This window comes from Xyrauchen texanus, chromosome 19, assembly GCF_025860055.1.
Source record: "Xyrauchen texanus isolate HMW12.3.18 chromosome 19, RBS_HiC_50CHRs, whole genome shotgun sequence".
In the NCBI taxonomy this organism is placed as follows: Eukaryota; Metazoa; Chordata; class Actinopteri; order Cypriniformes; family Catostomidae; genus Xyrauchen; species Xyrauchen texanus.
Genome location: NC_068294.1, coordinates 20,220,374 through 20,243,410, shown reverse-complemented (window position 1 = coordinate 20,243,410; position 23,037 = coordinate 20,220,374).

Sequence of the window (23,037 nt, the reverse complement as noted above, 5' to 3'; positions counted from 1 at the left end):
GTGCACGATCATGAACAGTTCTTGCAGAGAAAGGCATGTCTTCGATTTTTTGGATAATTTTATCCTTGTTTGGGAGGTCGTTAAACAGTTCTTTTGCAACACTGAGCATGCAACCCTTAATGTAGTCTCCATCTGTAAATGGTTTCCCACTCCGCACAATCTCCAGAGCACCAGCAAAGCTCGCAGAATTCAGATTCCCGCCTTTATTAGTCCATGATAGCAGCTGCTGCTGTCCGGTTTCCATTCTCCGCTGAAGCTCAGCGCAAGCTTTTCTCCTCCATCGAGATGTTTTGCGGCGAATGCTGCATGGTGCGTCTCAAAATGTCTCTTAATATTTGACTTTTTGAGCGACACAATATGTTCATTGCAAATGAGACACACTGCGGACCCCAACTTCTCCACAAATGCAAATTGATCTGTCCATTCAGGCCGAAATGAACGGTAATCGTCGTCTTTTTTTCTTTTCGCCATTTTCCTCTCGTTGATGATGATGATTTTTAATTCAGCCAGCTAGGTAGTTGTTTAACTTGATATTGACTTGACGCAGGCCTAACCGTCGGCCAGTTAAAATTCAGCACTCTGAAAGGTAGGCTAGCTACATGCCAAACGCCGCTGTCAATCATATTAAGCTGCGAGTCTCTTACCTAAATATTTTGAACATATTTAATTTAATTTGACACATTCATAATTATACATTAATCAGAAATGCTAATAGTTTCCAAATAATTTTATCATCATGTTCGAGGGTGTATTTTCAGTCAACATTTGAAAATTGGAGAGCCATATAAAATCCGGAAAAGAGCCATATATGGCTCGCTTTAGAGAGAGGGCCCTGAGACCAACTGATTCTAGCGGCTCGAAGGGGGGTCTCTGAAGGCCCGCAAGTACCACTGAGAGATCCCAGGAGGGGACCAGGCTTGGCCGGGAAGGATTTAACCTCCGGGCGCCTCTTAGAAACCTGATGATTAAGTCGTGCTTACCCAAAGACATGCCATCTACTGCGTCATGGTGGGCCCCGATAGCAGCAACCTACACCTTCAAGGTGGAAGGGGACAGCCTCCCTCCAACCTCTCATACAGGAATAAGAGCACTGACCTAACTGCACATTTCTGTGGGTCTTCAGCCCAGGAAGAGCACTAATTCGCGAACAAGCGCCACTTCAGGGCATAAAGTTGCCTGGTAGAGGGGGTTCTGGCTTGGCTGATCATGTCTACACAGAGGTTCCAGAGGTCTGGGTGCAGATGCCAGAGCGTACCCCGTCCCTGAGAAAGAAGGTCTTTCCTCAGGGGAATTCAGCAGGGAGGGGCTGTCGCGAGGAGTATGAGGTCCGAGAACCAGGCCCGGGTGGGCCAGTAGGGAGCCACTGCATTTCCTCGTCCTCCCTGACCTTGCACAGCACCTGTGCAAGAAGGCTCACTGGGGGAAATGCGTACTTGCACAGGCCTGAGGGCCAGCTGTGTGCCAGCGCGTCTGACCCGAGGGGAGGCTCTGTTCGGGCATACCAGAGCGAGCAGTGGGAGGTCTCTCGGGAGGCAAACAGGCCTTGCCGAATCATTCCCAAATCAGCTGAACCGACTGGGGTGAAGCCTCCACTCTCCACCGGGCAAGCGTTGTCGTGACAGCACGTCCGCTACCACATTGAGGTCGCCGGGGATGTGAATGGCTGACGGCTCCAAAGGAGGAGACGACGGGCGAGTCACGACATGTGGCGGGAGCGTACGCCGCCTTGGCAATATATTTACGCTACCGCGGTGGTGCTGTCTGACCTGACTAGGACATGTTTGTCTCAAACTAACGGGAGAAACTTCCACATGGCAAAGAAAACATTCAGCAACTCTAGGCAATTTATGTGCCAGCGCAGCGGGGCCCCTTTCCAACGGCCCGCGGCTGCGTGCCCGTTGCACACGGCGCCCCAACCCGATCTGGAGGCGTCAGTCGTGACCAGTCCACCACTGAGGCAGTCCACCACTGACTGCGCATGCTCGTTGGTGAGACGTGCTAACATTGAGACTGAGTCTAACTCCATGCCGAGAAAAGAGTTACTCTGAACCAGGGCGAGTTTGCTCTTTTCTCGGTTGACCTGAAGCCCCAAACGGCTGAGGTGCCTGAGCACCTGGTCTCTGTGAGAGCATAGTAACTCGCGGGAGTGGGCCAGAATGAGCCAGTCGTCGAGATAATTGAGTATGCGGAGTCAGGCTTCTCGGAGCTGGGAAGGGCTACCTCTGCGACTTTCGTGAAGATGCGAGGGGACAGAGACATACCGAAGGGGAGGACTTTGTACTGATACGCCTGGCCATCGAACGCAAACCGTAGGAAGGGTCGGTGTCTAGGCAGAATTGAGACGTGAAAGTAAGCGTCCTTCAGGTCTACCGCTGCGAACCAATCTAGATTTTGAACGGGAGTTTGTGCAAGGCCCGGTTGAAAACTTGCAAGTCCAAGATCGTTCGTAAGCCGCCGCCTTTCTTGGGTACGATGAAGTAAGGGCTGTAGAAACCCTTCTTCATCTCGGTTGGAGGGACAGGCTCTATTGCATCTTTTAGTAAAAGAGTAGCGATTTCCGCATGCAGCGATTTGGCATGTTCGCCGTTACTGCGGAAAAGCGGACGCCCACGAAGGGGGGTGGGGGCCTGGCAAACTGAATGGCGGCAAGCTTGTGGCGGGGCATGATAGGCGAAATGATCTGTTTCTTCACCGCGGTGAACTGCTGGGCAAAGTCCTCGACGGTGTCGCCGAAGAGACCGAACTGGGAAACAGGGGCGTAGGGGTGTTGAGGAAGTGCACTTTGTCGGTAACACGCATCTCGACCAAGTTCAGCCACAGATGACGTTCCTGGACCACGAGTGTGGCCATCGCCTGCCCGAGTGACTGCACTGTGACCTTCGTGGCTCTGAGGGCGAGGTCGGTCGCTGAACGCAGTTCCTGCAAGAAGTCGGGATCAGGGCTACCACCGTGCATATCTTTCAGTGCCTTGGCCTGGTGGACTTGCAGGAGGGCCATGGCATGCAGGGCGGAAGCTGCGTGTCTAGCGGCGCTGTAGGCTTTAGCCGTCAGTGAAGACGTTATCCTACAGGCCTTGGAGAGGAGTACAGGGTGACCCCGCCAGGTGGTAGGGTTTTCGGGACACAGGAGGAGCGCAACAGCCCTGTCCACCTGGGGAATCGGCGAGTACATGTGGGCCGCTCCGCCGTCGAGGGTAGCGAGAGTGGATGATCGAATGGCTTTGTGACGTGTGGCGAGAGGTGCCCTCCATGCAGACGTCAGCTCATCATGCACTTCCGGAAAAAATGGGACCGGGAGGGGGGCGCGGCTGTGAGCGGCGCGGAGCCCCCAGGAACCAGTCATCCAACCGCGATGGCTGTGGGGAGGACGGAAGGTTCCAGTCCAGCCCCACGCTGGCGGCGACCCGGGCAAGCATATCGGATATCTGCGTGTAAGCCTCAGCCTGGGCATGCTGGCCCAAAGGCGGCAGCCCAGATGCAGCGGCGAGCTCATCCACCTCGAGCTCCTGAGGATTGGCAGGCTGGCTCTAAGGTGAGCCGCTGTTGCCTCTAGCACGGACGGGAGTCAACGTGCGTGCCGGGGGACAGGTGGTCCGAGCGGGTGTACCATGGTGTAACATGGGGGGTGCGGCTGGAGTGGCGTGCTTTCAGTTGAAAGCAAGCCACGACCACAACGTTGCCGTGGTCAAGCTCTCGCAGTGAGAACATGAACCATCCACAAATCTCGGTGTGATCGAATCCCAGACACACGAGACAATATCTGTGGCCGTCTGAAGCGAAGAGCACTCTACCGCTTCCAGGAACTATGCAGGGGCGGAAGGGCATCTTTACAAAGATGCATCCTGAAAAGGACGTTCAACGCCAGCTGCATATTGCTCTTTAAGAAGAAATAACTCTTTCAGAGAAAAATCACTCTTTTATAAACTCTTTTAGTTTTTTGCGCTGTTGAAGTGCCCAGGGGCAAACTGCACTGCCGTGCAGAGAAGGAGAAAGCCGCTGAAGTGCGCCATAGATCCAACAGCAGGCAAAAGTCAGAGGAACAGTAACAGGTGTGTAACTCGCAGCTGACTGCAACACAACCATCGGCTCCAAAGAAAGTTTCTGAATGAACTCAACGTATTTCCCAGCTTTTAAACCCGTATGTCTGGGGCGGGGTATGCAAATACTGTCTGCCTAATTCCCATTGGCCTTTTTTCATAGATCAGAGGTATATTCGGCACTCAAGAGAGACCCCTAGTGTCGCTTCTTCGACACAACATCGAAGTGAGCGACAGACGGGGAACTATAATGATATGCAAAACAGCAGTCAAGTAATGAACTTAGCAGCTCTAGGCTAGCATCTTGCAAATACAAAAAGTTTAAATTTGCTACACAGTCATTTTAATGAAAACAACACACAGAATGGCAGAGGGCATCTATTCTGTTTATGTAAACGTATTTCCACTTTAATATAAAATTATTGTGCAAAACAACAGTGCAAAACAGCAGTAATAAAACTAAAACCAACCTCAAACTGTAAATGACAGATGTAGCCTCAAGTGAAGAACAAAGATTTGCAGGGCTAAACACATTTTAATGTAATTGCTAAACACAGCAAATTGGACTGCTTTCTATTTAAGTAAAAGTGGCAGGTTTCTCTTCAAGAACAAAAGTTCAGCTTTCTGGCAGGAGAGACGGTTCCTCTTCTCATCAAGAACATGAGCTGCTGCACTGAATAGTCTCTCTCTCTCTCTCTGTGCTGGTGCTTGGGTCAGATAAATACCTGCATGCAGTCTGCGATCTTTGTTCATGTACTAGTAGTCAAGAGGATTGTCGCGTGATATGAGCGTGAAGCGGTCGTCTGTGTTCCGCAACTGCTTTCGGGTCCTTGAATAACATATAACGTGTGAGTAAGGGCAGCCGGTGGACTCTCTGGTGCCCTCCTAGGGTAAGATGGTTCCCCCCTAGGGAGTTGTTGCCCTATGCAGACTGCATAGTATGCATATAGGGAGTGACGGTACTGCTTTGAAGTATTTCCACACCGCTGACATCGGCGTTTGCTTGGTAGCGCCGTGATAATTGCTAGATCGATCAAGAGTGAAACCTGAGCACTGAGGGGCATTTTTTCCTCTTTTGGCCAAAACAAAAAATGACATTTTCGGCCGAAAATTTTCAGTAGCCGAAATTTCGGTGCTTCCCTACTAAAAATATTTAGATTACAGTAAATAATTGCATTGTAATTGCATACAACCAACCTTGCCTATGTCATAACTTATAGAAACAGTCACAGTATAGATACAAAAAATGTTCTCTCGTCCCTGGAACCAGATTCTTATTTTATTTTCTTCTTTCTTTTTTCTTTACATTTATACATTTGGAACTGCATTCAACATATACATTTTATCAGTTTGTGTGTTCCCTGGGAATCAAACCAATGCTCTTGGTGTTGTTAGCGCCACGCTCTACCAGTTGGGAAAAAGGAACACTTAATTCTTTGTCTCGATCAGCAGGGGTCAGTAAGCTCAACTGCAGCTGTATAGGTAACAAACATAGCTACCGATGCCAGACAGCACAAAATAAGGACACATTCTTGTGTTTAGACACAGCTGAACGGAGCGTAACTCTGAATGCATGGGTCTCGAGACATCTACATTTAGCTTCAACTACATTTAACTTGACACAGCATCCTAAAAAGTTGTTTATGATGCTACGCAACCAAAGTGAAATGTTCCAAAAGTGTCTGTCTGATTCATAAGTACATATTACATGTTGACGAGGCCTTAAATAAGCCCTTATAATAAGTCTACCTTATTGATGAATTCAATTGCAAAATGAAAGGCTTGAGTTCAGTGATATGAAACTAATCAATATATTGCCTTCTAAAGACACTTTTCAATGACACTAATCAATGCTTTACTCACCTGCCACAATAATGTAATGTATTTTAAATCTAAAAGATATATGTTATTACATTATTTAAATATAATTATTTTTAATTATGTAATAATCATTTATAATCATTATATAAAGTTTTTGTTTTTTCTTACAAACATTTTAATAGATTGACAGCCCTAGTTAAAATACATACATTGCATATTTATCTAATTGTCGTTGTGATAAAAATTTCTGCAGTGCACACATAAAAAAGAGAGAAATAAAAACAGTTGGGCGACTGCTCAAGAGCCTCTGGTCTGAAGCATATTTTGGTCTGCCTGGACATGTCTCTGTATAGCACTTCCCCAAGCCATTTTCACACCAAGCCCAGTGCTGCCACGCCCACCTGTATCTTAACATCACATCTGAGTCTCACTGCAGCCCAGCAACACGGCTACCTCTGTCCTTCTATAAAACCCAACAGCCCTCAGCCTTTCTCTCCCTCTGTCTGTCTCTGCTTTCTTACTCTTTACATCTCCCTTAGTGAGAAGCTAAATGCGTCAGGAAACAACAAGAATACAAATACTGCAGAGACTGAGAGAGAAACAAGAAAATACGGTCTGTCCCATTTCACATACTGCACTATGCAATGCCATTTTGTGGTTTAAGTAGTGCAAGTAGATTGTTCACAATGAAAAATTTGGAATTGTGGGTATTTTATGTAGCAAAAGTGCAGCGTGTATCTGATCTGAAGAAAAACTATTTCAAGATGGCGAATATGTCAACTAGTAGTACTAGTCAGCACCTTGTATCACGATTGTTAGTTACATGCTTTGTATGTATTTTGTGTGAATCCTAAAAACCAGGGCACAAGTACTGAATTTGTATTCCGGTTATCGAACATGCTAAAGCTAATGTCAACACCAAATGAAAGGATGTGCTTTTGAAATTAGATTTTTTTCTCAAGTGGAAATATGTTAATCCTTCTGTTTAGTAAAAAGAAAAAAGAAAACATTTTGTTTTCCATTTAAGACAAAACTATTCTTCAAAAAAATCATACATTTGATTGCTGAGCACATACTGTATAGTGTAAGCAGACAGAAGGGATCGGATAAGAAATAGGACTGATATGTAGGTTGAGGAAGGGATAATTGAGAAGATATTGGGGGTGGGGGCGGTGGAGCTGATATCCCTCGCTGCAGTCAGCGAGCAAACAGACAGGACAGACATTAACACCTGGTAGGCTGCAGCTTTACTAAAGCCTCTTAGCAGAGAGAGTGTTTAGCTTCCAGAGTATTTCAAATTCATCTGCATAAAAGAGAAGCTCGGCCTGAACACAAACCACTACAAACCCACCCTGCCAAGGTGAGGCAGGCCTGAATCCAGGCTATGTCATAAGCCTGCTATGTCAGTTTGGTTGAGAGAGAGTGTAATTATGTCTTTGCCACACTGCTGCCTGGAACAAAGTAAACACACATATTCAAATACTCACACACTACTGTTATTTATATATATATATATATTTTAACATCACATCTCAGATGTGTCAGTCAGACATCAAATCACATTTCTAAAATGCAAAGAGAGGGTGGCATTTTCTCAGAAGATGGAAAGGTAGGCAGTACTTTTTCTTCCAAATTTATAAATAAATGAATACATAGGAAAAAAATAGTGTGTAAGCATAATGTGCAAAGCACTTACTGTATTTTTTTAAAGTACCACTGTTCAACGGCGACATAGACTGTTAAAGGTGAAGTACGTATGTACTCTTCATTTTTTTGTGAAAAAAATGTTCACTGACAGCTATAAGTAAGCCATTCGAGGGTTTACCTCCCTAAAATGTATAAAAACTGAGCCTCCCAGGAACTAACATTGATGTTTATATTTTGAGCGGCCCACTCAGCTCCACCTATCTTTTCTAGCTAAACCTGTTGCGTGAGTTTGGGGCATGGCTACTTGTTCAGTTGGAGGAATGTACAGAGGAAAAGAAATTTAGCTTTGCCAAAATTCGAAGACTTGCAAAAATACACAGAGACAGAAAACGGAGTAAAACCAGATGGAACATTGGCATCACATTTACAAAGTGGAGGACTTAGAGGGAATTTTTGGGGTTTGATGGAGAGGCCAAACTTACCAAGTGCTAAGCTGCACTCAAGGTATTTCCACACAAGCCATTACAGTCTATATGTACAGTATATGTTACAGTGGTCTTGTTTTTTACTATGTTAAAAATGTATCACCTTTCATTTAGTATAGACTATTTGTTCACAGGGAATCAGAGAGTGCAAAAGGGTATGATGAGTCTAAGGGGTGTTGGCAAAGGTTGTTTGAGAGGTGTAACAACAAAATTCAGGCAAAAAGTTGTGTTAGAGGAGGCAGTTATTGGCTGATAATCCTTTCAATAAGATATTCAAATTGGTAAAACTTGTAGAAATTAATGGACTAAATAGAGAGTTAACAACTTATGTGCGAATCTAAACCAACTTGAAATGACTTGCACTCATTTTCAATGAGATTCCAAATCAGTATCTAAAGCATAGAAAATCTTGATTTCGTCCACTGCAAAACATGCTCTGATAAACTATGTACTATGTTGTAATTCCATCACTGAGTAAAACAAATGCAAACTCTCCCTCACCCCTGCATACACATTTATATACACACACGTATTCAAACACTGACAGTTAGCGCTGTTTTATTTCACAACTCTTTTGTCTGTTTTTCTGTCCACCTCCCTTATTTTAAACAAAGAGAAAGACTTCAAAGAACAGCAAGCAGTTCACTTCATCACAGAGGAGCTCAGATTGGTGGTTGAAGATACAGTAGAGGTTAATAGATTGTGGATTTAAGACATTTAAAAGAATATCATATTTACAGGCAACAGCTGTTTTGCTCAGTACTCAACAAAGTTCTAAATGGCTGTGCCACTGCTGTGCTGACAGCCTTCAAAACGCTGTGTATGTATGTGTATAAAAGAGAGGTAGGAGGTGATGTGGCAGACACATCTGTGACTGGGCGACCGTGCCGAGCAGGGTACATAAATAGCTTGTATTAAAGACTCCGTAGGGAGAGGCAGTGGCTCTTCCGGTCTTCAGCAGAAAGCTAAAAATGTTCATTGCAATCATTAAAGTGAATTGACAGGTGGCCACAGAGAGAGGCAGACACTGAATTCCATCCAGCATCTCTGGGATTAGACTGGCGCAGAGTCCTTGTCAGTAATTCTTCAAGGCAAATAGCATGGCTCCCCAGACACCACCCCCTGTAAGTCGGCAGGCAGGCAGCACTAATTAGCAGGGGAGGTGTGAAGGAGAAATCATTACTTTGTCCACACAGACCTCACCCCATGGTCCCTCGTTCAACACAGTGGAAGGGGAAGAATGGGCGAGTGAGGGAGGGAGCAACGAAGGAGAAAGTTGGTAGCCAAAATGGAGGGTAAACAGTGATGGCGAGGAAGGGCAGAAGACACCCTACTTCTTAGGCCAGGATGAATTTCCATGCTGGTCTAGCCTGGCTTGGTGTCCAGGCCATGCTCTTCACCAGCAAAAACCACCAAGACAGTCTTACAACCTGGTCTCAGGAGGATGACAGAATATGGTGCAGGAGGAAAGGGAGCTTAGCGGCCATTGGGGCGGGCAGTAATTGTGGATGATGAAGTCTGATTGATGGTGGAAGCCTGTGGGACATGCAGGCAGCACTTTACATAGTGGTGGCATCTACGTGAGTCCTAGCTCTGCCTGGTTCTCTCTCTCTCTCTTTTTCTCTCTCTCCTTCAGAGCTAAGCTTTGTCCCCAGCAGTATGATTCATGAGACTGTTGCTTTTCTCCTGACCCTGGCAGCCCTGCAGCACAAACCATCAGGTACAACTCAAAACAGTTGCACCCTTCAAGATTAATGAGCTAACCCAGTACAGGGCGGAGATCTGGTGCTTCCTCTCTCTCTCCTCCAATATTATATATAAACGCACTCCCTCCCTCTCTCTTCAAATTCTGCTTTCATCTTTAAGTGAGAGAGGCCAACCACGCAACCACAAAACCACACAAGCTCATTCGGGTCACGGCTTTATAAAGAAAGACACTGATCAACGACAATGGCACAAAAAAGAAGAGTTGGAGAAGAGCAGAAAAATGTGTTGGTGTTGATTTACCTAAACACTTGCCATTCGTGTCTGTACACAAATCCCTACAGGCATACAGCGAGACCACATACGCTAACCTAACAGGATTTAGCCTTGGTGCTTTCGCAGAGTGGAACGATCTCTTGCCTCCATACACCTAAACTGCCACAGCTCTTGCTAAAGAGCATGCTAAATATTTCAGTGAAGCTCAGATTGCGTGCAGGCTTTTTAATATGTGATCTTTATTTCATGGGGACAGAATGCCTTAAAATTGCTAGAAGCAGCCCTGTTGCATTGCCATCCTTTCTGTTCTGCACTTTGGCTGAGCGGCACTTTAGAACACAACACATTTGAGCATGTTTACCCCCTCCAGCTGTGCCATCTACCTTTACTTCTCTTGAAAGCTGAAAAAGAACGACAACATAAGGATGGCTGTAGAATAGTTAGATGTAGAAGTAGAACATCATAATTACTGTCAGGAGAACAACTGGAGTGAAAGAGCCACACAATAGGTTCACACAGTCTTGGTATTGAGATAAGGATTTCAAGTTTATTCTAAACAGTGTGGAAATTCGGGACAAAGCTCCTGCTTGAATTTCTAGGATACGTGGTCAAAATCTCTTTTTCCAAGTAAAGATCTGCAATTTCTATACCATTAGTGTAATCAAATTGAATTGAATTGTTTTCTGTCACTGGCTGGACATCTATATAGTCCTGCCCCACACTCAAGCCATTGGTTGAGCCAATGTTGTTGTAGGGATGCTAACATAAACAAAGGATTGTTTTGATTGCACCACAGCATCACAGTGTTTACACTCTGTTTTTATGGAATCAACCTAGTAATGACTCCCTGCATGTTAAACAGCGAAATATTACCATATATAAATTCTTCAGTTTAATTTTTTTTGACTGCTGTTCTGTTCATATATCACATATATAGGTCCTTAATAAATTAGGTTGTAGTGGTGTAACCATAAAGTAAACGGTATTAATTAATTATTTCCTTACACCTTGAATACATGTGTGTACACAACATAATAATTAACTTAAAAAAGAGAGAATACAGTGTGTTATCTGTTCAAAAAGGGGCCTTTCAGCATGTATTCATAAAGGTTCTGTATTGGCATACTCTGTGAGAACTACTCTCTCCATAGAGTCAGGGAATGAAAGGGAGGAGAGGAGAGAGTGATGAGAGTGATGAGCAGAATAGGAATGATACCCCACTGGGGTCTATTAGGGAGTCTTTACATACAATTCAGGACAGTGGGACGGTAATGTAAGAGATGCAGTAAAGCCGGGGCTTAGTGTGTCCTGGGGGATCAGTAATGATAAGCATCCTACATGCAAGTCTGTCTATATCTAAAAATATTTAGATTTCACTTTTGTTAAAGCACTAAACATTTCTGACACACTTAAGCCTAACTTGACCTTTGGAAGTCTATTAGCTCAATTCAGCCAAAGAAAATAATAAAATGATGCAAAAATATCAACAAATTGTGCAATGTTAATTCAGTGTAAATCAGCTGTGAAGAAAGAGGGGTCCTCAATTATTGAAAAAGTTAGCCATTGAATATAAATTAACTAATATCAAGAAAGAAAAGAAAGTGAATCTATTTTTAAATATATTTTCTTGGAGTTCATTGACTTTGGGTTATTACATTCAGGTATCATTAATGCATTCAGGAAGTTAATGCATTAGGTATCATTAACTAACAATGAGCAATGATTTTTACAGCATTCAATAATTTTTATTTCCCTTGTATTTCCAAGGACTCTTATTTGAAATGTTTTACCTGGACTATGTTACTCAGTATACACAGCCCTCATCATTGCTATATGTTCCTTATTGTTCTCACCTGTTTACCATTCCCTCTTTAGCTTTTGTTTATATAAATGCTACGGCTGTCGATTTAACGCGTTAATAACGTGCGATAAATTTTACCAAACAATTACGTGTTAAAAAAATGTACGCAATTAATCGCAATGCTTTCTTGAGAAATTCCTGAGAATTGCAAGCTTGTAGTACTACCTGTTTACTCCAGAGGGCAGTAAATTAAATTTCAGCTGTGTGAGCAATGCGCAGTTTATACAGTGAACAAAACATGAACAACCCTTCAGTGGACACACAACATGCATTACGTTCTTGCGTTCAAAACACTTGAAGGAGCGCAAATGCGAACTAAGGGATCTCAAGATGTGTTTAAAGATTGAGTATTAAACTATATTTAACTTGACACAGTGACCTAAACATTTTATTTTTATGACGCAACACACCCGAGATGGGACAAAAGCATGTCTGACGCAGGTCGTATGGTCTTTAGCTCATAAATATTTAATTACCAACAAGGTTAAGGAGGTGTCCTTTAAACTGTTACACCGTTTTCACCCAGTCAATCTTTATTTAAGAAACATGCTCCCTGAAATAGATCCACTTTGCTCCTTCTGTAATGTTGTAGATTAATCTGCCCCTCACCTTTTTTGTGAATGTGTCCACGCTGTAGTATTTTGGAAAAAATTTTGTTTGTTTGTACGTACCTCTATTTTAACTAGTTTTTCTTTGCTTTATAAAGACGTTTTATGTGGTTATCACAGTTTTGATAACTTAAGTTAATATTTTCTTATTAATCTGTTTATTTTTCTTGCCAAGTTTTTATACATAAGTGTAAATTTATGTCTATAAAGCCCCTATTTGCACTTTTTTGTAAAGACTTGAAATATTATTTAAATACTCTTTGTACCTCCAACAACTCCAAAGCATTGAAAACCATTGCACAATGTAATGAATGTAATGTCTTGGCATTATTGTAAAATATATTTATGTATTTTAAGTATTGTGTACTATGTATACCCCTGGCTTGTTTAAAAAATACAACAAAAAAATGTTTGATGCAGATGTAAATTGACGGGTCTTTAAACAAGCCCTCATAATAAATCTCCAACTGATTGACAAATTCACTTGTGAAATGGATTTCTGTGAACTGTTTGCCAATGATTGACTTATGATCAATAATATGGTAGTAAACAATACATTGTATTCTAAAGCCAGTTTTTTAATGGGCTTATCAATAATTAACTCTTCTGCCACAAGAATGTAATGCATTTTAATTATCTGAATATTTTATATATTATATATATATTTTTTTATATATTTAAAGATAACTATGTATAATTATTTCATCATTATATATTGAATTATTGTTATATGAGGGCTTTCTCAGCAAATATTTGTATATGCAATTAATCGCGATTAATTAATCGAGACACCATGTAATTAATTAGATTAAAAATGTTAATCGATTGACAGCCCTAATAACTACCCTTTAGTTTTTGCATTTCTTTTTCAGTTGTTGTTTGTTGTTGTTTTGAGTTCCCATTTGTTGTATCACTGTCATCATTTTTATTAAAGCCTGCAAATAGATCCTATGTCTCCTGTCTCATCCCAGCAACTTGCTCAAGCCCTCCACGGCTCCTTTGTCCAAGCCCTCCATGTCTCTTTCGACTAAGCCCTCCACGGCTCCTTCGTCCAAGCCTTTCATGCCAACGAGCCAGCGTCCACTCCTGTTCAGGCCAACGAGCCAGCGCCCACCGCCTGACCCATTTCCTGCCCTGTGGCCACCTCCCAGGCCTCCTAAACCCGTCCCTGCTTTGTGGCTGCCTACCAGACCTCCTGAACTTGTCTCCGCTCTATGGCCGCCTCCCAGGCCTCCTGACCTTGTCCCCACTCTATGGCTACCTTCTAGACACCTTGATCCAGTCCCTTCCCTGTGGCCGCCTCCCAGGCCACAGCTAACGAGCCAGCTCCCATGCATGTAGCCTCAACCGTCCCAGAGCCAATGCCTGTGGTTTCGCCCAGGGAGGTCGTTCCCAAGTTGCTGCCAGTGCTCACGACCACTGAGGTCGCTGCCAGTGCTCATGTGCTCGTTCCCCAGATACTGCCAGCTCTCCTCGAGCCTCCCACGGCTCTGTTTTCCATGGCTCCGGCCCTCGAACCTCTCCTGGCTCTGCCTGCCTTCATCAAGCCTCTCATGGCTCCGCCCTCAGAGTCATCCACAGCTCCCCCAGAGATTCCTTCTCAAGTGTCTCTGCCCACTCCCCCAGAGTCTCCTCCAGCAGTTCTGCCCGCTACCCTAGAGACTCCTCCTCCAGTGGTTCAGCCCCTCCTCCAGAGACCCCACATCCAGTGGTTCCGCTCGCTCCTCCAGAGACTTCTCCTCCAGCTGTTCTGTCCACTCTCCCAGAGAATCCCCTTACAACATTTCTGCCCACCCCTCCTCCAGCGGCTCCACCACCTGACCCATTTCCTTCCCTGTGGCCACCTCCCAGGCCTCCTAACCCAGTCCCTGCTTTGTGGCCACCTCCCAGGCCTCCAGAACCTGTCCCCAATCTGTGGCCACCTCCCAGGCCTCCTGACCATTTCTCCACTCTATGTCCACCTTCTAGGCCCCCTGATCCAGTCCCTGCCCTGTGGCTGCCTCCCAGGCCTCCTGACCCAGTCCCAGCCCTGTGGCCACCCCCTAGGCCTCCTTACCTAGTACCAAAGTTGCCACCTCCCAAGCCTTCTGACCCTGTCCCCGCTCTTTGGCCAACTTCCAGGCCTCCTGATCTTTTCCCCACCCTGTGGCTGCCTCCCAGGCATCCTGAACCAGTCTTGGCCCTGTGGCCACCTACCAGGCCTCCCGAAGCTATCCCAGCCATGAGGCCGCCACCCAGACCTTCCAACCTAGTCCCTGCCCTGGGGTCTCCTCCCTGGCCACCTGGTCATCTTCCGGGTCCCTTTTCTCACCTGTATATTCCTGCCTTCCTCAGCCATTTTTGGGGGGCCAGGAGTCACCCCTTAAAGTGGGGATTATGTCACAGTCTGTCTCCCTCGAGTTTCCTAAGACTCTTATTTTAAGTGTTTCCCCCAGACTACATTACCCAGTATGCACTGCCCTAATCATTGCCATCTGTTCCTTATTGTTCTCACCTGTTTTCCATTCCCTCATTAGCTTTTGTTTGTATAAATACCTTTAGTTTTTGCATTTATTTGCGAGTTCCCTTTTGTTGTTTCACTGTCATCATTTTTATTAAAGCCTGCAAATAGATCCTACATTTCCTGTCTCATCTCAGCAACTGCTCGTGACACCTTAAATGTAAAAAAAAAAAATTACTTGTGTGTGTAGGAATTAACATTAAGGACTGATGTTAACCAATAAAACCTAATTACGGCATCATGCAAATGTTTTCTGTTTCTCCCATTTGCACAATAAATTTAGTGCATCTTCATGCATATTGCTGTTGCTATTCATCATTGCCATCCACCCAGTATTGCGATTAACAGACTCCAAATCTTCATTAAACATTTGCACCTTACAACTGCCATGCACTAGCTCCAAATTCATTTTCTGTGAGGTGAAGGAGAGCTGATCTATCCACTGGGCTCATTAAAACTATATTGAAATGGTGCCATTTTCACTTATTGGCTTAATTGTCTGCTTATGTAGCTCGGTCAGATGACTGTGAGGGTGTCAGAGCCAAAGGACATGTTCAGTCCATTCAGACACTATTGTCAGATCTCATCACTTATCCAGCGTAATTCATACACAACATGCTGAGCTGGGCAACAGTCAGCTTCAATGAGGTCTCTCATCAATTATGAGTGAGGTCATAAATCAGTGCCACATTAGTCATCAATCAGAGCCAGTGTCACACTTAATGGTACCTGAGTAGCACTGGCCTGTCTTTGATGTTCAGCCTTGTGCTCCACTATGCTCATTCATGTCTAACCTAACCCTAACCCAAAGGCAAGATGACTCCAAAGACCAGCTTGTATGCTTATAGAGATGGTATGATAATTAGGGTAGGAATCAAGAACCAGTTCTTATTCAGAATTAGTTGAACCCAATCATTTCCATGATGCTAACATTAAGCTAAGTTCTTGAATTTACATTTTTCTTTTGAAAATATAATATACCTCTGACCAGTTTAGTCCGATTCATGACACTTATGAGCAAATTCTGGACCACTTTATATTAGGTACCTTTAGCTACTATTTACTTAAGCATTTTATACAATGTACTTGTTATGTACAGTGTACATGTTGCCTACCCTACCCTAACCCTAATTTAAACCCTAACCCTACCCCTACCCGTACTTTATCCTCAGTAGCAGCAAATGTGATTCTTGTGAGAATTTTGCAGAACAGCAAGTAGTTACACAATAAATGAATTGTATTGTATGTATTTTAATGTTAGTAAATAGTATTTAAAGACACCTAATATAAAGTGGGACTTAATGATTTGGGAGAAATGACTCACAATCATTCATAGAATGGAATTAACATGTCATTCTCAATTAATTTAGACATATTCAACTCAAAACAAACCATGAACTGTTTATACGTTGAGGTTTGTGAAATTTATTTTGCAATTCTTGACTGGTTATCCCAGTGACAAATAATGAATGATCCACATCAGGAGTTTTGTTAGAACTAATGTTACCAGAAAAAGTATTGTTTTTGTTAAGTATTTTTGTTTATATTATGCTCAAAAGTAAATATAATATAGATATATATATATATATATATATATATATATATATATATATATATATATATATATACATTCAGCTGTTCATTACTTAATTAAATGGACAACCAAACGTCTCCAGAAATAGTTGAATTCAACCTCTGATTAGAATTTTGTATTTATATTGTGAAAATTACCATCTGACTTCTCATTATCCAATTTTTCACATGATTACTTGTCAAATATATAAATAAATAGACCTAAATATTAAGTTCAGTTGATTATTATAATTTTTTGCTTACTTGTAGAGATCACAGTGATACGAGAAGTAGGACAGAGGTCTTGCCTTTCCTGGATGACTAGTAAAATATTACTTTATCTCCTAGAGGTGCTGTTGTTATTCAGAAATATCAGACCGCTGGATAACACGATTGACCAAACAGAATAGTGTATTCTAGAGAGCCATATATTAAGGTATAATAAAGTTTGTATTAATTATTTGATACTAAGGATTGTTAAAGGAACCAAATTGAAACCAGAATCGAATTCAAATTACTATATGATCCCTTCATCTTCAGAACCACATACCAGATCCTCTTGATTAGCATGTTTAAGTCTATTCACACTTTGTTTGAAAATGTTTGTTTAAATGTTGCTGTTTGTGTGTGCATGTTTGTCTGCAAGATATAGACTGCTTTCGTGTCTGAGTCTTTGTGAGTAGGTGTCATGGTTGTCCCTGATCCAACTCACTGCATGGTGTTGATATTTGTGTGTGTGTGGTCGGCATCTGTGTGTTTGGTAAGGGTATTTTGTGTTTGTAACTGAGAGATACATACCACAGCGTGTGTCCTTTTTTCTGGATCACTGTGTCTTTATCAACTCAAGGTCTGTGTGATTGAGGCATTATGTGTAGGAGTTTCCATTCATTCTTTCTTTATCTCTGCCTGAGAAAAAATACATATTTATTTAGTTCATACCCTAACAATTGTCTGATACAGAAAACCACCAATTAAAACATTTTCCTTTTGTACTTGATATTTTCAGCAATTTATTTATTTACTTATTTATTTATACTTTTTTGAAGATAATGACAAGGATCATTTAAACTTGTCTGAGTAAATTAAAACAGTTAAGCAATAACCACTCGCAAGCCTCCTAGAATAGTATAATCTTATAACTATGTATGTAATCTAAATATAATTGATTCAGGTGTACATCAGTGCAAACTGGTTTCAAAATATTTATCATCTTTTCATTATATTGTATATGCACTACACAATTAGTACAGAAGGGATAGCATCAGAGCATAAGATTAATTACTATACTTGATTCTCACTTAGACCAAGATATACTGTATTGCATACTCAACAGTTAACATGAAATATTATATATTAAGTGAACATAAAAATGACTAGCACAGATAAATTAGAAGAAAAAAAAATCTCTAAAATACCTGGTCACATCCACAAAGGTCATCCTGCTTTGAAAAAACTTTGGGAAACTTTTAATGTTATTTGAATTGGTGTTATTTTAGTGCATTTCTATATTTATACTGTGGAATACTTTGTTTAGAATGTTAATAATTTATTATATTGTTACATATTGTTTTTTTTTCTTTCCTAAGATGGAAATAAATGCATTTTGACAAGAAGTATACATATGAATTTCAAATTTCAGCACTTTCTAACTACAAAAAATTATATATGATTCATCTTTATTAAAAAAAAATGTATGCAGAAAAATAAACTTGGGAGAAACCAGACTCACTGTGGGGGCCAGTTCCCATCTGGCTAACATCATGAATATAATCCCAATATTACTTGTGCATAGTTTAATCATTTTAAACCATGACTATGCACTAAGTAAGTGTTAAGGGTCAGTGTTTAAATAAAGATTTTGTATGAACTGTAAGATTAATGACTAATGTCTTTGAAGTCCATCCTGGATTAACTGCAGAAGTTCACATAGATGCAATTGTCCTTGTTATTTGGCCGAGGAAGGGTTTTGTTGGCAATTGATTGATAGTCTATGTATTCCATTTCAAGATAGTAGTCCATCATTTGAAGGACATGATGCAGGCAGAGCATCCTGAGCAGCTGCATCACTGCCTGGTTTGGGACTTGCACCGTTTCGGACCGCAAAGCCCTGCAGAGGATAGTGAGGACAGCTGAGAAGATCATTGGGGTCTCTCTTCCCTCCATCAAAGACATTTACAAAAAACACTGTATCCGCAAAGCAACCACCATTGTGGACGACCCCACACACCCCTCACACAAACTCTTTACCCTCCTCCCGTCTGGCAAGAGGTACCGAAGCATTCGGGCCCTCACAGCCAGACTGTGTAACAGCTTCTTCCCCCAAGCCATCAGACTTCTCAATACTCAGAGACTGGTTTGACACACACGTGTCCTGAGTTGCACTTTAATAACTGTCACTTTATAACTGTCTGCTACCTCAATAACTGCTATGTGCATAGAACATTATCTCATAGTATATGTTTACATTTTTAGAAACTGTCATCTTTTTGCACTACTGAGTACTGGTCGGCGCTGCACTGTCTATTGTCCTGTTCATTGTCAGTAATTTGTTGTACTGTCCTGTACTTTTTGCACATGTTTGCACGTGCACTTTATATAGGTATATATAGGTAGTTTATATAGGTATTTTATTTCGTTGTGTAGTCTCATGTGGTCCTATGTTGGTCCTTTGTTGTTTTTATGTAGCACCATGGTCCTGGAGGAACGTTGTCTCGTTTTGCTGTGTACTGTACTAACTGTATATGGTTGAAACGACAATAAAAACCACTTGACTTGACTTGACAGAGATCGGTTAGGTGTATCGCAGTTCAACCTGGCCAGTAATTTCAGTGAGGTCTATCCTAAATCCAAGGTTCAGGCAATGGCATATGAAGTATCCCATGTCTTATTGTTGGAGTTGGCATCTGTTCATCCTCTGAAGTCCATCGTAATAGACTGAAGTGATGTTTGGCTGGCACCGGCCGCTAATAGTCATCATCACACAGAGTCCAACACGAAGCAGAAATGGAGCTGGATCCAGCCGTTGACCTCAGGATAGGAGTCCCGAGGTTGAAACAGAAAAAAAATAAAATTTATTGCAGAGTTATAGATCATGATCACTGTTTCTGGTTCCGGCAGACCTAACTAAAGCAGCCTAATTGTTAGTTGAAGGATAAATTAGGTGTATGCCTGGCTAAATAGATGAGTGTGTCTGCATCTCAAACAGTGTTAGTAAGACTATTCCATAGTTTAGGAGCCATATATGAGAAGGATCTACTTCCTTTTGTGGATTTTGATATTCTAGGAACTAATAACAGGCCAGAATTTAGCAATTGTAATGCACATGGTGGAATATAGTGTGGTAGAAGTTAACTTAAGACCATTCAAAGCTTTGTACATAGTTAACAGAATTTTTATATTAATACAAAATTAAACTGGTAGCCAATTTAACAATGATAAAATGGGGCTAACATGATCATATTTCTTGGTTCTCGTCAGCACTCTGGCTGCTTCATTTTGAACCAATTGAAGTTTATTTATTGATCTCGCTGGACATCCTCCCAGTAATGCATTACAATAATCTAGTTTTGACAACATGAATGCATTCATTCATATTCGGCATCAGCGACAGAACATGCTGTTCAACAAACATTGGATTTTCAAAGGACAGATTGGTATCAAATGTAACACCTAATTTCTTTGTTGTTGAAGATGTTGTAACAGTACATCCATCGAGGGTCAAATAATATTTTAGCAGCTTATTTTTAGCAGTTTTTGGTCAAATAATTACTACCTCTGTTTTGTCGGAATTGAGTAGAAGGAAATATCTGGCCATCCAATCTTTTATTTCATTGACACACTATACTAATTTGGAGAATTGTGAAATCAGGTTTTGAAGAAATATAAAGTTGGGTATCATTGGCATAGCAGTGGAAACTGATTCCAAGATTTCTGATAATCTCCTAGGGGAAGCATATATAATGAGACAAGTAGAGACATTAAAACTGATCCCTGTGGCAATCCATACTTTACTTTTTTTGGTTTGACAATTCCTCATTTACATAGACAATATGGTAGCGGTCTGCTAAATAGAACCTAAACCATGCTAATGCAACTCCACAAATGCCAACATAATTCTCTAGCCTATTCAAGCGAATGTTGTGATCGATCATGCTGAATGCTGCACTAAGATCTAAAAGCACTAGAAGAGAAATGCATCCACAATCAGATGATAAGAGCAAGTCATTTGTAACTCTGATAAATGCCATCTCTGTACTATGATGAGGCCTAAATCCTGACTGGAATTGTTCATATATAATATTTCTCTGTAGAAATTAAAATATTTGGGAGGATACTACCTTTTCTAGTATTTTATTAGTTCAATTTTGTTCCAGATTATTTCAATTTTATCAGTAAATAAATTCATGAAGTCGTTACTCTTGTGCTGCGACAGAATATCTGGTTCTGTAGAGGGTTTATTCCTAACCAATTTAGCCACAGTACTGAATAAATACCTAGGATTGTTGTGGGTATTTACTTTGAGTTTGCTAAAATATGCTGACCTAGCAGCGATCTGTAGCTACAGACACTATCCTTAAATGCACCGCAAAATACCTCTAATTTTGTATTCATCCACTTGCACTCCATTTTCTGAGCTGGTTTCTTGAGAGCATGAGTGTGATCATTGTACCATGGTGCATTGCTTTTTTCTTTAATTTTCTTTAATCGAAGGGGGGCAACACTATCAAGAGTGCTAGAGATGACTGTATCTTCAGTGGTCGAAAGAATAGTTCTACCTGAACGATAGCGTGGTGTAGATTGAGTAACATTAACTGATCGCAGCATACAAGAGACGAGGTAATGATCCGAGATGTCATCGCTCTACTGCAGAATTTATATATTATCAACATCAATTCCATATGACAGAATTAAATCTAGCATATGATTATGGTGATGAGTTGGTCCTGTTACATTTTGTCTGACTCCAAGAAAGTTGAGGATATGGATAAATGTTAATCCCAATGTGTCATTTTCATTATCTATGTGAATATTGAAGTAACCAACAATTAAAGCTCTATCAACAGTAACTACAAGATCTGATAAATTATTTGCAAATTCACCAAGGAAATTAGAATAAGGCCCAGGTGATCTATAAACTGTAGCAAGGGTAAAAAAGTTTTTTTTTATTTATATCTGACGGTATCACGTTAAGCATTATTAGTTCAAAAGACTTACATTTATATCCTGTCCTCTGAATAACACCAAAAACTTCACTGTAAATTGTAGCAACACCTCCTCCTTCAGACGAGGCTCATGTTTATAACAATAACCTGGGGGAGTAGATTCATTTAAACGAATATATCATCCAGTTTAAGCCAGGTTTCAGTCAAACAGAGCCAAACTATGATCTGTTATAATTGAATTTACCATTAGTGCTTTGGTAGAAAAAGGTCTAATGTTTAGTAGCCCTATATTTATATTATGTTTATCTTTAATTTGTTTGTTTTGTTCAAGTTTGTCCTTAATAAAACATTTTCTAAATTATTTAGTGAGGGTCTTGTGTTTGTAGTTCGGGGAACAGACACAGTCTCTATATGATATCTAGGTGATACAGTCTCTATGTGTTGTAGTTTATGTGGCCCGTGTGACGTCTCAAGGAAACTAGAAGACGTTCGGTTAACCAATTTGTCTGCTTCCTGACCTGAGCCCCAGTTATTCAAATACTCCATCCTGGAAGGATGAATCCCTCACACAATTGTTTGTTGTTGTTGGTTGTTCTTGATAAGTGGTGCTTTGAGATCGATGCAATAATCCATGCAACACAGAGGAGAAAAACTGGTGCATGCTGTAAAATGCACGCAGTTTAATCGCAATAAAATTAGAAAGCGGATGCACATGGAAAATGTACGCAGTTGAATCACGATAAGAGAATAATGCGGGGTAAACCCAGAGGTGCACTGAAAAATTGCAGATGTTAAGGATTAAAGGCTGAAAACAGATATATAAGCAATGCTAAAAAAGCTAGCAGGCTACAAACACAAACTCGAGCTAGGCGCCAGCGTCAACAGGTAAAATACACACAGATGAAACAGTAGAAAAGAAGAAAAACCCAAACAGCGTAAAATGATAAAGGATAAAAAGATGAACATAAGAATAAGGATAAAAAGATGAACAATAAGAATAAGCAATAATAAACAGGCTACGTGCCATCAGCAACAAGAACAGGGCAACCAAAAGATGCTCTCTGATTGGCAAAGCCAGTTAACTTGCTAAGATCAAAATTTATTTCAACGTTGTTTACTAAAGCCTCCTCTTTAGTTAAGTTTAGCAGAAGTGCACAGTCTAAGAGAATGTAATAACACAAAATATTAGTGTCGATGTTACACATACTGTACATATAACTATAATTAATGATACAAGCAGCATACACTATAATGAGTGAGTACTATTCATTTATTTGTATTTCTCAAGATACAGTAACATATACAGTAACACTGTAAGGGCCTTTCCTGTAATGTCCATGTCTTAATATATTGTATTAAATCTTA